Here is a 12,208-nt window from a genome sequence, read left to right on the forward strand (position 1 = left end):
ATGCTCACTTCAGCAGCACATACACTTAAATTGGAATGATATAAAGAAAATTAGCATGGTCCCTGAAAAGGATGACATGAGACATTGGGAAGTATCATTAATATTCAAAGATAAATTAAACGTAAACAATATCTATCTACAAAACCAGCACCACAGATGGTGTTAGAAAAGTCCAAATTAAAGAGGTTAACTATGCTCCACAAAAACACAGGAAATAAATAGTTGCAGACCAGCAAAATAAAAGAAGGGACACACACACACACACACACACACACACACACACACACACACACACACACACGCACACACTGCTATCACCCTATTATCACAAAAACAACAACAAAATAACAGTAATCAACAAGCATCTGTTAATGATGTCATTCAGTATCTGTGGCCTCAATTCCCCAATAAAAAGACACAGACTAATAGAATGGATCTTAAACAAGGATCCATCCTTCTACAACACCCAAAAACAGCACACCTCAACATCAAGGTCAAACATTATCTCAGGCTAAAGGGTTGGGAAAATATTCCCAGCAAATGACCCTAGCAGGTGTAGCCACCCTAATATCTACAAAATATATTTCAAACCAAAAGTAAAAAACAGATGGGGAAATAAAATATATACTCATCAAATGAAAACTGTATCAAGATGATCTTTCAAATCTTAACACCTATGCCCTGAATACAAGAGCACCAAAAATTGTAAACAAAGAACTAACAAACAAACAAACAAAAAACACTACTACAACTTAAATCATAAATTGACCCTTTATACACTCACAGTGAGATAATTACATACCCAAATATCACCAAAGTACAGTAAATCCAGAGAAAAACTAATCAGAGAAATGCAGGAGATAACAGGCCTAATGAACCAACAGACCTAACAGATTTTAAGAGATATTTTCAACCAAATACAAAAGAATGTATCTTCTTCTCTGAACATCATGGAACCTTCTCCAAAATTGACCACGCACTCAGACACAAAACATCTCAGCATATACAAGAAATTAAAAATAACTCCCTGAATCCTGTCAGACCACAAAAGATTATACCTAGATATCATAACATAGCTAACAGAATCATAGAAACTGAACAATTCTACAGAATAAAATGAGTCAAGACAGAAATAAATAAAAACAATTAAAGACTTTCAATTTTGAATGAAAATGAACAGAGCATACCCACACTTATGTGATACAATGAAAGTGGTTCTCAGAGGGAAGTTTTTAGCACTAAGTGCCTATGTTATAAAAAAAACACAGTTGGAGATATTTCACGTAAGCAACTTAACAGTACAACTGAAAGCTCTAGAACAGAAAGAAGTAATCACTCTCAAGAGGAAGAGACAGCAAGAAATAATCAATTTCATAAGTGAAATAAATAAGATAGGAAGAAATATAGAAACACAAAGAATTAGTGACTCAAAGGGTTGGTTCTTTAAGACTTCATCCCAAAGATGCAGAAATGGTTCAACACACATAAATAAATAAATGCAATCTAACACATAAACAAACTGAAAGGCAGAAAACCCATTACCACATTACTAAATGCAGAAAAGGCCTTTGAGATAGCTCAACACACATCATGATAAATGTCCTAGAGAGATTTGCTATACAAGGGACATAAATCAACATAATTAAGGCAATTTAGAGTAAGCCTATAGCCAACATCAATTTCTTCCACTAATATCAGGAACATGATAAGTTTATCCTGTCTCTTTCTTCCTATTCAGTATAGTACCTGAAATCTGAGCCAGAGCAATAAGACAATTAATGAACTTGTATCAAGGAGCTGCAAATTGAAAAGCAAAAAGTTGAGAACTGATTTGGGTATTGGTCACAACCAACATTGCTGCCTTCCCAAGAAGGACTGTGGGACACCTGAGCAACTCTGGGCTTGGACCTCTCTCCAGCTACCTGCTGCTTACCAGCCTGGCCCATCAGGTACATAGAAAGAAAACAGGCAGAGCTTAGTGTGGCCACAAATCACATTAACAGCTATCCTGAGAAAGCCTGAGGAACACCTGAGCAGATTTGGGCTTGAGTATCTCTCTTCTCACAGCTTACCAGCCTGGTCCGTCTGTGTCACAGAAAGTACACTGGCAAATGTGAGTTGGGCTCTGGCCACAACCTACATTATCCACCATACAAAGGAGGCCTGAGATGCACTGAAGCACCTTTCATCTTGGAGCTCTCTCAGCCTGCTCCTCTCAGGCCAGACCGACTGGGACACAGACAGGAAACTCAGCAGAGGTGAGCTGGGTGCAAGCTCCAACACCCATTGTCCACCTTCCTGAGGAGGCCTCTGGGGAGCCCTAGGAAACAACCTTTGGCTTAGAGTTCTCTTTCCCTGCTCCCAACATGCCCAGCCCATGTGGGGCATAGACAGTGACCCCACTGGAGGGACCTCCAGGGCTACTCACACCACAGCTAAAGGCCAGCTCAAGAACACAAGCCACAAAACTCTGAGCCATGTGACACCACCAGAAACCACTGGTCCTACCACAGCAAACCCTGGAGATACTAACACCCATGAAGCACAAGAAGAAAATTTTAAATCTTAGGTGATGAAAATGATAGAAGCCTTGAAGGAGGAAAATAAATCTCACAAAGAAATATGGGAAAGTAGAAGGATCCAGAGGGTCCTAGAAACCTACAAGAAGAACATTATGAAAGGCAGGTTTGGGCCCAGGGGTCCCGCTCAAACTATGGCTCCAGCAAAGGACAATACAGGCCGTAAACTTCAAACCCCTTCCCAGATCTAGCCAATGGACAGGACATTCTCCACAGTTGAGTGGAGAGTGGGGTATGACTTTCACACGAACTCTGGTGCCTCATATTTGACCATGTCCCCTGGATAGGGAGAACTGGTGGCACTCAGAGGAAGGATAGCAGGCTACCAAGAGGAGACTTGATACCTTATGAGCATATAAAGGGGGAGGAAGTCCCCCTCAGTCACAGTCATAGGGGAGGGGAGTAAAGGGAAAATGGGAAGGAGGGAGAAATGGGAGGATACATGGGATGGGATAACCATTGAGATGTAATAAGAATAAATTAATAAAATTAAATTTAAAAAAAGAAATATGGGAAAATACATTTAAATGGAAAGAATTCAATAAGTCCTCTAAGTATTACAGGAAAAGTCAATAAAATGGAATAAAGAAATGAAAGAAATAATAAAGCTATTTAAGACATAAAAAGGGAATTAGAAGCAAGAAGGAAAACACAATCTGAGGCAGTTGTGGAACAAATCAGCTGCAGCCTCTTCAAAGTTATCTGCAGAGTGTGTCTCTTCAGTAGCATCTCAAAGTGAAGCTAAGAGAAGCAAAGTGAAGCAAGCAATCAGAAGCAAAGCAATGTGAAGACAAATGATGCAAAACAATGCAAAGCCAAGCTATGCAAATTGATCCAAAGTGAAGCAACCACTCTCTCCATCTCCCCTCCTGTCTCTCTCTCTCTCTCTCTCTCTCTCTCTCTCTCTCTCTCTCTCTCTCTCTCTCTCTCTCTCTCTCTCTCTCTCTTTCTCTCTGTCTCTGTGTATGTGTGTGTGTGTGTGTGTGTCTCCCCCTCCCTCTCTCTCAGCTCCTATTTATATTCTCTCAGGTTCTATACCAGAATGTTTTTCAGCTGGCAAAAATCATGCCCCCTAGACAAGGCATGCCCCGACCTGCAGGGTTCGACTAAAACTCAGGAGGGAGGTCACCTGTTGAAAAATGCAAGACACAAGGAAGAAGAGCAAGTCTGATTGATCAAGCTCTCAACTTTATTAGGCAGGCAGCAGCTTTTATAATTCAGAAGGCAGGGAAACATATCACTATAGCAACACAGTTGTGGGTTTTTCTCAAAACATGGGGAATTCCAGGCAGGGTCATGACGTCCTGCTAAGCAGGATATCTCGCTTTAGTCTAACTGTTGCCTCACAATAGGGTCGCTCCATCCTTATCTGTCTTTAGCTGCTGACTCACAACAGGGTCAACTAGTTTCTGGTAAAAGGTAAGCTCTAAAAAAGACAGAGACTTAAAGGTACAAACTTGAACAAGATGGCTAAACATTGGCCATATGGCCTATTGTCCCCAACAAAGGCAGGTTCTAGCCGACAAAGATCATGCACCTTCTGGGGTGTGTTTCTAGCTGACAAACATTAAACACCCTCTCACTAGGCACTTTCACATTTCACACATAGGGTCAAAACAAAAAATCTTTACAAAATAACAATTTCAATTACACAAATGCACCTCAATCTATTCAGCCCATAGACTGAAACTTCTGAAACCACAAGGAAAAACCTCTTCTTTAATGCTAGAATCCATATATATTTCTTTTTTTTTATGTTTTTTTATTAATTTATTCTTGTTACATCTCAATGTTTATCCCATCCCTTGTATCCTCCCATTCCTCCCCCCCCCACCCCCCATTTTCCCATTATTCCCTTCCCCTATGACTGTTCCTGAGGGGGATTACCTCCCCTTGTATATTCTCATAGGGTATCAAGTCTCTTCTTGGCAACCTGCTGTCCTTCCTCTGAGTGCCACCAGGTCTCCCCCTCCAGGGGACATGGTCAAATGTGAGGCACCAGAATACGTGAGAAAGTCATATCCCACTCTCCACTCAACTGTGGAGAATATTCTGACCATTGGCTAGATCTGGGAAGGGGTTTAAAGTTTACCTCCTGTATTGTCCTTGGCTGGTGCCTTAGTTTGAGCTGGACCCCTGGGCCCAAATCTGCCTATCATATTAAAAACAAGGAATTCCTGAAATTTGTGGATAAATGGATTGAACTAGAAATGATCATAATGAGTGAGTTAACCCAGAAGCAGAAAGAATCAAATGGTATATACTCACTTATATCTGCATACTAGCCCAAGGGGCATGTCCCACGAAAGCCTTCACTTACCAGGAAACTGGGACAGAGGGGAGGGCATCCTATTGGGACTCTAAATGAGAGACGCATGGGAGAATAGCAAAATGAAAGGATACAGAGGGTCCTAGAAATCTACAAGTAGAACCATATATATTTCTTACCAAGTGCCAGTGTAATTTTTCAAAAGTTATTAAAATATCAAGAGTCATCATTTAATACATTATTGACAAATGAGAAGAAAATGAATTAGTGAAATGCTATGCTAACAACAATGAAAAAGTGATTATGAAACTCAAAGATGTCTAGAAACTACATTTATATATTAATTTACAAAGGTAAGTTTCCATAATGCTTCTTAAATTTTTTATTTTGGGTCATATTGATCAGTCATTTTCAAAATTAGATATATAGACCTGCTTATAATATAATTAAATAAATATGTACATTGAAGATGGAGACTGAGAAAATATTCAATATCTCTTTATGATATGTTTATGAATATTTACATAATAGTTTCACAGATATATTAAAATGTATTCATTAAAATGTATTTTTTATTAAAACATATTTTGTGGAAATCACAAATTGAAAAATTAGAGGAGGTCATAAATATGAGAGGCACTGAGTGCATACATTAGAATTTGGAGGAATAGCAATGACTTAATTAAAGTACTCATGTATAAAATTCCCATTAGCAAAAACTTAAAAGAGAACAAAGCTAAAATATCCCATCCCTCTAAATCTAAATCAAGACCCAGGTTATGAAGACACCATGACGCAAAACAAAGATAGAAGGCTGGAATCCAGCTATCGAAAATTGTGCACAAGCTGGGTAAGACGTGTGTAAGGAGAAAATGAATGCTTAAGTGGATAAATAACCTTGATTTCAAGGACAAAGAAATGAGATGGGGTTGTCACACCTTCTAGAGTATTGGTGTTCATGCACTTACATATGTCGGTGATTCCCAAGACAACACCAAAATATGTATAATGATGTGGGGTGCATATTGAGTCACTAGAGACATAAAGGCTGTAAATCCTCTGATTTTACAACCTGACTCAAGAGGCTTGCCTCAGCCATAAAACATAATTTGAACATGCTCTATGTTTTTGCAGAGAATTCAAAGTCTCACAGAGAGGTGCTTGTGTTCTTACCAATAGGTGTTCTGTGACAATACAGTACCAGATGATTCCACTCCATACCAGATGATTTGACTGTTCTCTATTCCACAATCATGATAGCAAGGTAATTAAATCTGTGGCATATTCTCCTTTCTTGTATGAGAGTCTGTGAGAAAAAAAATGCATGCAGAAGATGGCCAGTATGAAGTTGCCCAGGACTTTGGTAACTTTTATTATTGTCTCATATTCTTTGCCATCTTTTAAAAATTACACAATATGGCTCTCTTTCTAAAATCACTTAAGCTTTAATAGCCCAATTTTTAAGTACTAATGTATTTGAATTTTATATACTGATTTGCATACTTTGAGAAGAGAAAGAGAAAGATGATTTTTCAGCTTTGCATTCCCTTTTCTTCACTCAACATATATCTCTAGTCAGAATAAACTTTTGTCAATTCTATCTAGACGCTATAAGAATTGGGAAGAAGCCACACACCAAGAGGGCTAAAGATCTGTTCTAAGTTCCTCGCCACATACTTTCAAGGTACATTAAATTATAAATATATAAATATCAAAATAGTTAAAATTTGTCATCAATCTCAATTTTCCAGAATTAGCATACTGATAATCTAAAAGCTCAGATACATACTGTCTTAGAAAAAAAAAGTTGTACATGTATCAAAGCCATGCCTAAATATTTTACCCTGCTGCTGCTACTCTCAAACCTGCTAAAATAAGGATATTTTCCCCTTGGTTTTGCATTTCTATTTTAATTTTTTTTTAAATATTGATTTAGTGATCACATTATATTTTATTGGTTGAAAGTTTTTATATTAGTTTTGAAATTATGCTGTAATTACATCATTTTCCTTCCCAGTCTTTTATGCAATCTCTCATGCACCCTCACAGCCCATATGTACTCACATGTATGAAGATATATGACGAACAGGAATGAAGAATGTCAATATATATGACGAACAGGAACTCCAATATCAACAGAAAAGAGTTTGGAGAATTTGTACAGTACAAAAATGTATTTGGGCACAGTGTGTGATTAAAATTAATAAGGTGCAATTGAATATGTCAGTGTCAATTAAAATGTACAATAAATAGCAAATCTGGTATGTGTCATACCTAGAGGTTCATAATGATCACAACATACATGTGCAAGTTTGATAGTACTTATTGTCTTTTCAGGAAATATCAAAATTTTAACTCCAGGATTTCAGGGTTGGCGTTGGGCATGAATCTAATTCATTTACTATTAACTTATTTTTCTTGTAGCATACAATAGGACATTTGCACACTGTGCTTCCTCATGTCCAGTGTTCTCATGACAAACATGAACCCATGACATTTATTGCCTCTAAAATGCACAGCTATGGGAATCCCACATGTATTCACGTCTTTCACACTTGGAAATAGAGATACAAGCTGTCTTATGATGACAAGGGAAACACTGACTAGAAATACATCACTTAGATGCCCGTATGTTGAAAAATATTGCAGTTAGTTTTCCAAAGCTGGTTTATACGTATTTAATTTACTTGATTCAAAACTAACAGCCTATGAGGTTTCATTGTGTCAATAATCTTCAAATCAGTCATTCATAGTGATTCTGAGTGAAAACTTTTTAAATCATTAATTATTCTTGTAGAATAGAACTTTATTTTGTCAATAATGAAGAGAATACAACTGAAGGTATCTAATCTTTCTCTTATGTTTTGTGTTTATCTGCTCTGTGTATCAACAAATTCTTGTATTTTTCTGTGCATTTCCTCTCATGATGTTTAAATTTTCTTTCCATTTCTTTTTTCTATTGATCAATAAGCAACTATAAATAAGTATAAAATATACCTTAAAATTACATAAGTGTGTTGTTGTTGTTGTTGTTGTTTTAAATGAAAATCCCAATCATTCCATTTCACTAGTAAAGACTCAGGAGCCAGATGCTGGGTGAAAACTTGTTATTAGTTCTGAGAGGAAGAGAAAGCACACAGATGACCTCCCTACTCAGCTCACATCCTGATGGAAAAGGCCCAAAATTCTCACTTGCTCACTAACAGCCCAGGAGGAAAAGTCCAAAAAAGCCAAGGCAAAAGGTTGTTAGCTTGAAGCCCAAAACCAAAGGTCAAGGAACTGATGAGCTCAAGGGCTAAAACTAAGGTTCCTTCTACTTCGATAGGCTGTCTTTAATACCCCTCAACTCAAAGTCCCTCCTACTCTTTAACAACTCTCAGCTGCTTTCGTGCTCTGCCTCTTGACCCAGGGTCAACTTTATTACACCCTGTGTACAGAAAGCTCTTGGATTAAAGGTATATGCTAGGCCTGTTTGACCACATCATAATCACCTGTTTACAGTAAACAGAAGGTTCTTGGATTAAAGGTTGTGTTAGTGCTCAACCACAAGAAACAGGGGTTTACAGTTCACAATCTCATTGATCTCAATGGGATCAAATAAACTGATATATATATAATGAAATAAAACACAAAATTGGAGTACCTGGGGGTGCAAGTGGATCTGTGTGGAATGGGGTGAAGTAGGAGTAAATACCTATGAAATAAAATTCATCCTTGGGTAATCTTCTAAAAATTAGTAATAATATTTTAAAATATTTAAATTTTAATCAGTGAGCCAATGAAAGAAGAAAAGTGTATACACGGAAACTAATGATGCAGCTTCAAAAGGTAGGTTGAAAATTTGACATCATCAATGCACGCAACTATTTCAATCACAGGCAAGATGACTATAGCTTTTAAATTAATTTATTTATTTATTCACTTTACATATAGATCATAGCCCCATCCATCCTCACCTTATAGTCCCACTCTCTTTACCTCTCCCCAACCCTGTTCCTCTATTCCGCAGAAAAGGGGTGACTCCCTTCCCATCCACGGCAGCTCATCAGTCCAGTCACATTAGAGGTGTGCTTGTTCCCTTCAACCATGGCCTGACAAGGCACGCCTTCCAGGGGAAAGTGACACAAAAGCTGACAAGAGAGTCCATGTCAGCGTCAGTCTCCACTCCCCTTACTAGAGGATCCATACGAAGTCTGATCAACCCATTAGCTACTAATATGCACAAGGCCACGAACCAGTCCATGCAAGGTCCTTGGTTGGGACTTCAGTCTCAGTAGGCTTCTCTGAGCTATTGTTAGTTGGGTTTGCTGAGCTTCTTGTGAAGCTCCTGTCAGCACCAGGTCTTTTGCTCCCCACTTTTCCACAAGATTCTCTGTGTATCATCCAATGATTGGATGTGAGTCTCAATATCTATTTGGAGGTACTGCTGGATGGAGCCTCTCAGAGGACAACTGCAAACTTAGAACAGTATCATTAATTGTGTCGAGGTTGGTTCTCTCCCCACTCACTGGTTAGAAATAAACTCAATCTCTGCTCTATCTGCTGTAACTGCTCTATTTTTATCCGTGCACATCTTGTAGACAGGATGAATTTTGGTTAAAAGTTTTTGTGGGTGAGGTGGTATTCCCCTCCCTGTAGTGGGAGATTTGTCTAGTTAGAGGTTTTCTTCTTCAGTCTCTATGGCCCCTGATACTAGGAGTCTATGCTAAAGTCCCTCTCATATCCTGCCAGGAGTTTACCACAACTTAGGTCTCCAGCTTATCACAAAGATTCCCTTGCACACAGTTTCTCTTTCCCCTATAGGCCTTATGTCCCCACTACTGCTCTCCTTAGGTCTGATGTCCCTCATGTCTCTCTGTGATCACACTCCTATTTTTTCCCTCTGTCAACCACTACATCTTTCTCTTATATTTCCCCTTATGAAAAAGATTTAATCATCTTTCCTTGGATCCTCTTTGTTGCTTATCTTCTTTGAAACTTTGCACAGTAGTATGTTAATCCTGTATAATATGGCTAAAATCCACATATGAGTGGGGACATACCATATGTGTCATTCTGGGGCTTGATTTCCTAACTCCATATGATCTTTTCTAGTTCCATCCTATTGCCAGAAAATTCCATGATTTCTTTGTTTTTATCTAATATTCAGTTGAGGGACATATAGGTTGATTCCACCTTCTGGATATTACAAAGAAAGTTGCTATGAACATAATTGAACAAGTATACTTCTTGTATGGTGGAGAATTTTTGGATTTACTACCCAGGAGTGGTATAGTGAGGTCTAGGATTAGAGATATTTCCAATTTTCTTAGAAAGCACCAAATTTATTTCCAAAGTGGTTGTACAAGTTTGCCCCCCCCCCACCAGCAATGGAGGAGTGCTCCCCTTTCTCCACATCTTTACCAACATGGGCTGTCACTTGAGGTTTTGATCTTAGCCATTATGACAGGAGTAAGATGGAATCTCAGAGTTCTTTAGATTTGCCTTTCTTTCGTGACTAAGGAGGTTGAGCATTTCCTTAAAAGTTTCTTGGCCATACAAGATTCCTCTGTTGAGAACTGTGTTTATCTCTCTGCCCAGTTTCTAATTTGATTATATTGTTTGTTGGTTTTGATCTTTTGAATCCTTTACATATTTTCATATTAGCCCTTTGTCTGAGGTAAGATTAGTGAAGATTTTTTTATCACAGTCTGTGGACTGTTGTCTCATTCTATAAAGTATTCTTTGTCTTACAGAAGCTTTTCAGTTTCATGAGGTCACTTTATTAACTGTTGACCTGAGACCTTGAACTGTTGAGGTTCTGTTGAGAAAATTGTCTCCTGTGCCAATGAATTCAAGGCTCTTCCCCCACTTTCTCTTCTAATAGATTTAATGTATCTGGTGTTATGTTAAGATCTTTGATCCACTTGGACTTGAATTTTGTGTGGGGTGGTAAATATGAATCTAATTACATTTTCTACATGTAGACATCAAGTTAGATCAGCATTCCTTTTTTGTAGATTCTGTGTTTTTTCTGTTGTATGGCTTTAGCTCATCTGTCAAAAATAAAGTGTCCGTATGTGTATGGATTTATTTCTTGGTCCTTTATTTGATTCCATTGAAAAACCAGCTTTTTTCTTTGCCAGTACCATGCAGTTTTATTGCTACTGCTCTGTAGTATAGCTTGAAGTCAGGAATGGAGCTACCTCCAGAAGTTCTTTTGTTGTTTAGGATTGTTTTAGCTATTCTGGTATTTGTTTGTTTTTTCATGTGCAGTTTAGAGTTGTTCTTTCAAGGTCGGTAAGGAATTGTGTTTGTATGTTGATGGGGACTGTACTGAATCTGTAGATTGCTTCTGGTAAGAAGGCCACTTTTATCATGTTAATCCAATAAATCCATGAGCATGGTAGATCTTTCCATCTTCTGAAATACGTGTATGCATTAACAAGACGGTTTGAAACTATATCAACATAGAAAAATAATATTAACTTCACACCTTGGTCTCTAGAGTCCAGAGGATATATTTGCAATTGCCTAGCCTGAGTTTTCTGTAGTGGAGCAAGCATTAGGAGAAAAAAATTTAGGTGAACTCTTGCTTTCCAAATAGCAATAAAATAGTTATATTATGAGGATATATATTATATATATTTACATACATTACAATACATTTAAAGTAAGTAAAAATGTCAGTGTATCATATGTAGCCTCATTACTTATCACTCTTTCTCTATCCACAGGAACCAATGAGCATTATCTCAGGTTTTATCCTTGTCACAGATCAGTGTTTCACTAGAATGCTCTACACTTCCTAAGATTTTATATTCTGAGTCTAATGAATGTCTAAAAAAATATGTAACCCATTGCACAAGAAAGATATTAACAAGTTTATACAGATATACTATTGTTTTCCCTGTTTTCTTCTCTCTCTCTTTCTCTCTCTCTGTCTCTCTCTCTCTCTCTCTCTCTCTCTCTCTCTCTCTTCTCTCTCTCTCTCTTTCTCTCTCATTGTGTGTGTTGAAGTTGGATGATAAATTTTGTCAGTGGATTTTCTCCTTACTATATAATTCCCTGAGATTACTGCTTATACTAAGATTTGATGGCAGCCATCGTTATTCATTAAGGTATATTTCCAGCACTGAGTTTAGAAAGCCCTGGCAAACTGAGTAAACACACAGGCTATTCTGGCCAGGTCATGTGATCATCACGAGGCAGATTTCCAGACCAGCACTATTTCTTTATTTACCAGTTATACCAGCAGTAGAAAGCATTTTTAAATTTATATTTTCCTGGCCAAGTCATGGCCATCTCTGGTTGGCTGCCCACTCTTTGTAGCATTTCCAGTGACCATGGAACCTACCACTAGAGAATGGAGTCCCAGGCC

The 12,208-nt window shown here is 38.0% G+C and overlaps 1 non-coding gene across 1 annotated transcript; it reads left to right on the top strand.

Annotated features, from left to right (window-relative positions):
- Positions 1-106, top strand: LOC127198862 (U6 spliceosomal RNA). Its single transcript, XR_007831896.1, has one exon. It is a non-coding gene; the product is annotated as a U6 spliceosomal RNA (small nuclear RNA).
- Positions 107-12,208: the final 12,102 nt, after the last annotated feature.

This window comes from Acomys russatus, chromosome 14, assembly GCF_903995435.1.
Source record: "Acomys russatus chromosome 14, mAcoRus1.1, whole genome shotgun sequence".
In the NCBI taxonomy this organism is placed as follows: Eukaryota; Metazoa; Chordata; class Mammalia; order Rodentia; family Muridae; genus Acomys; species Acomys russatus.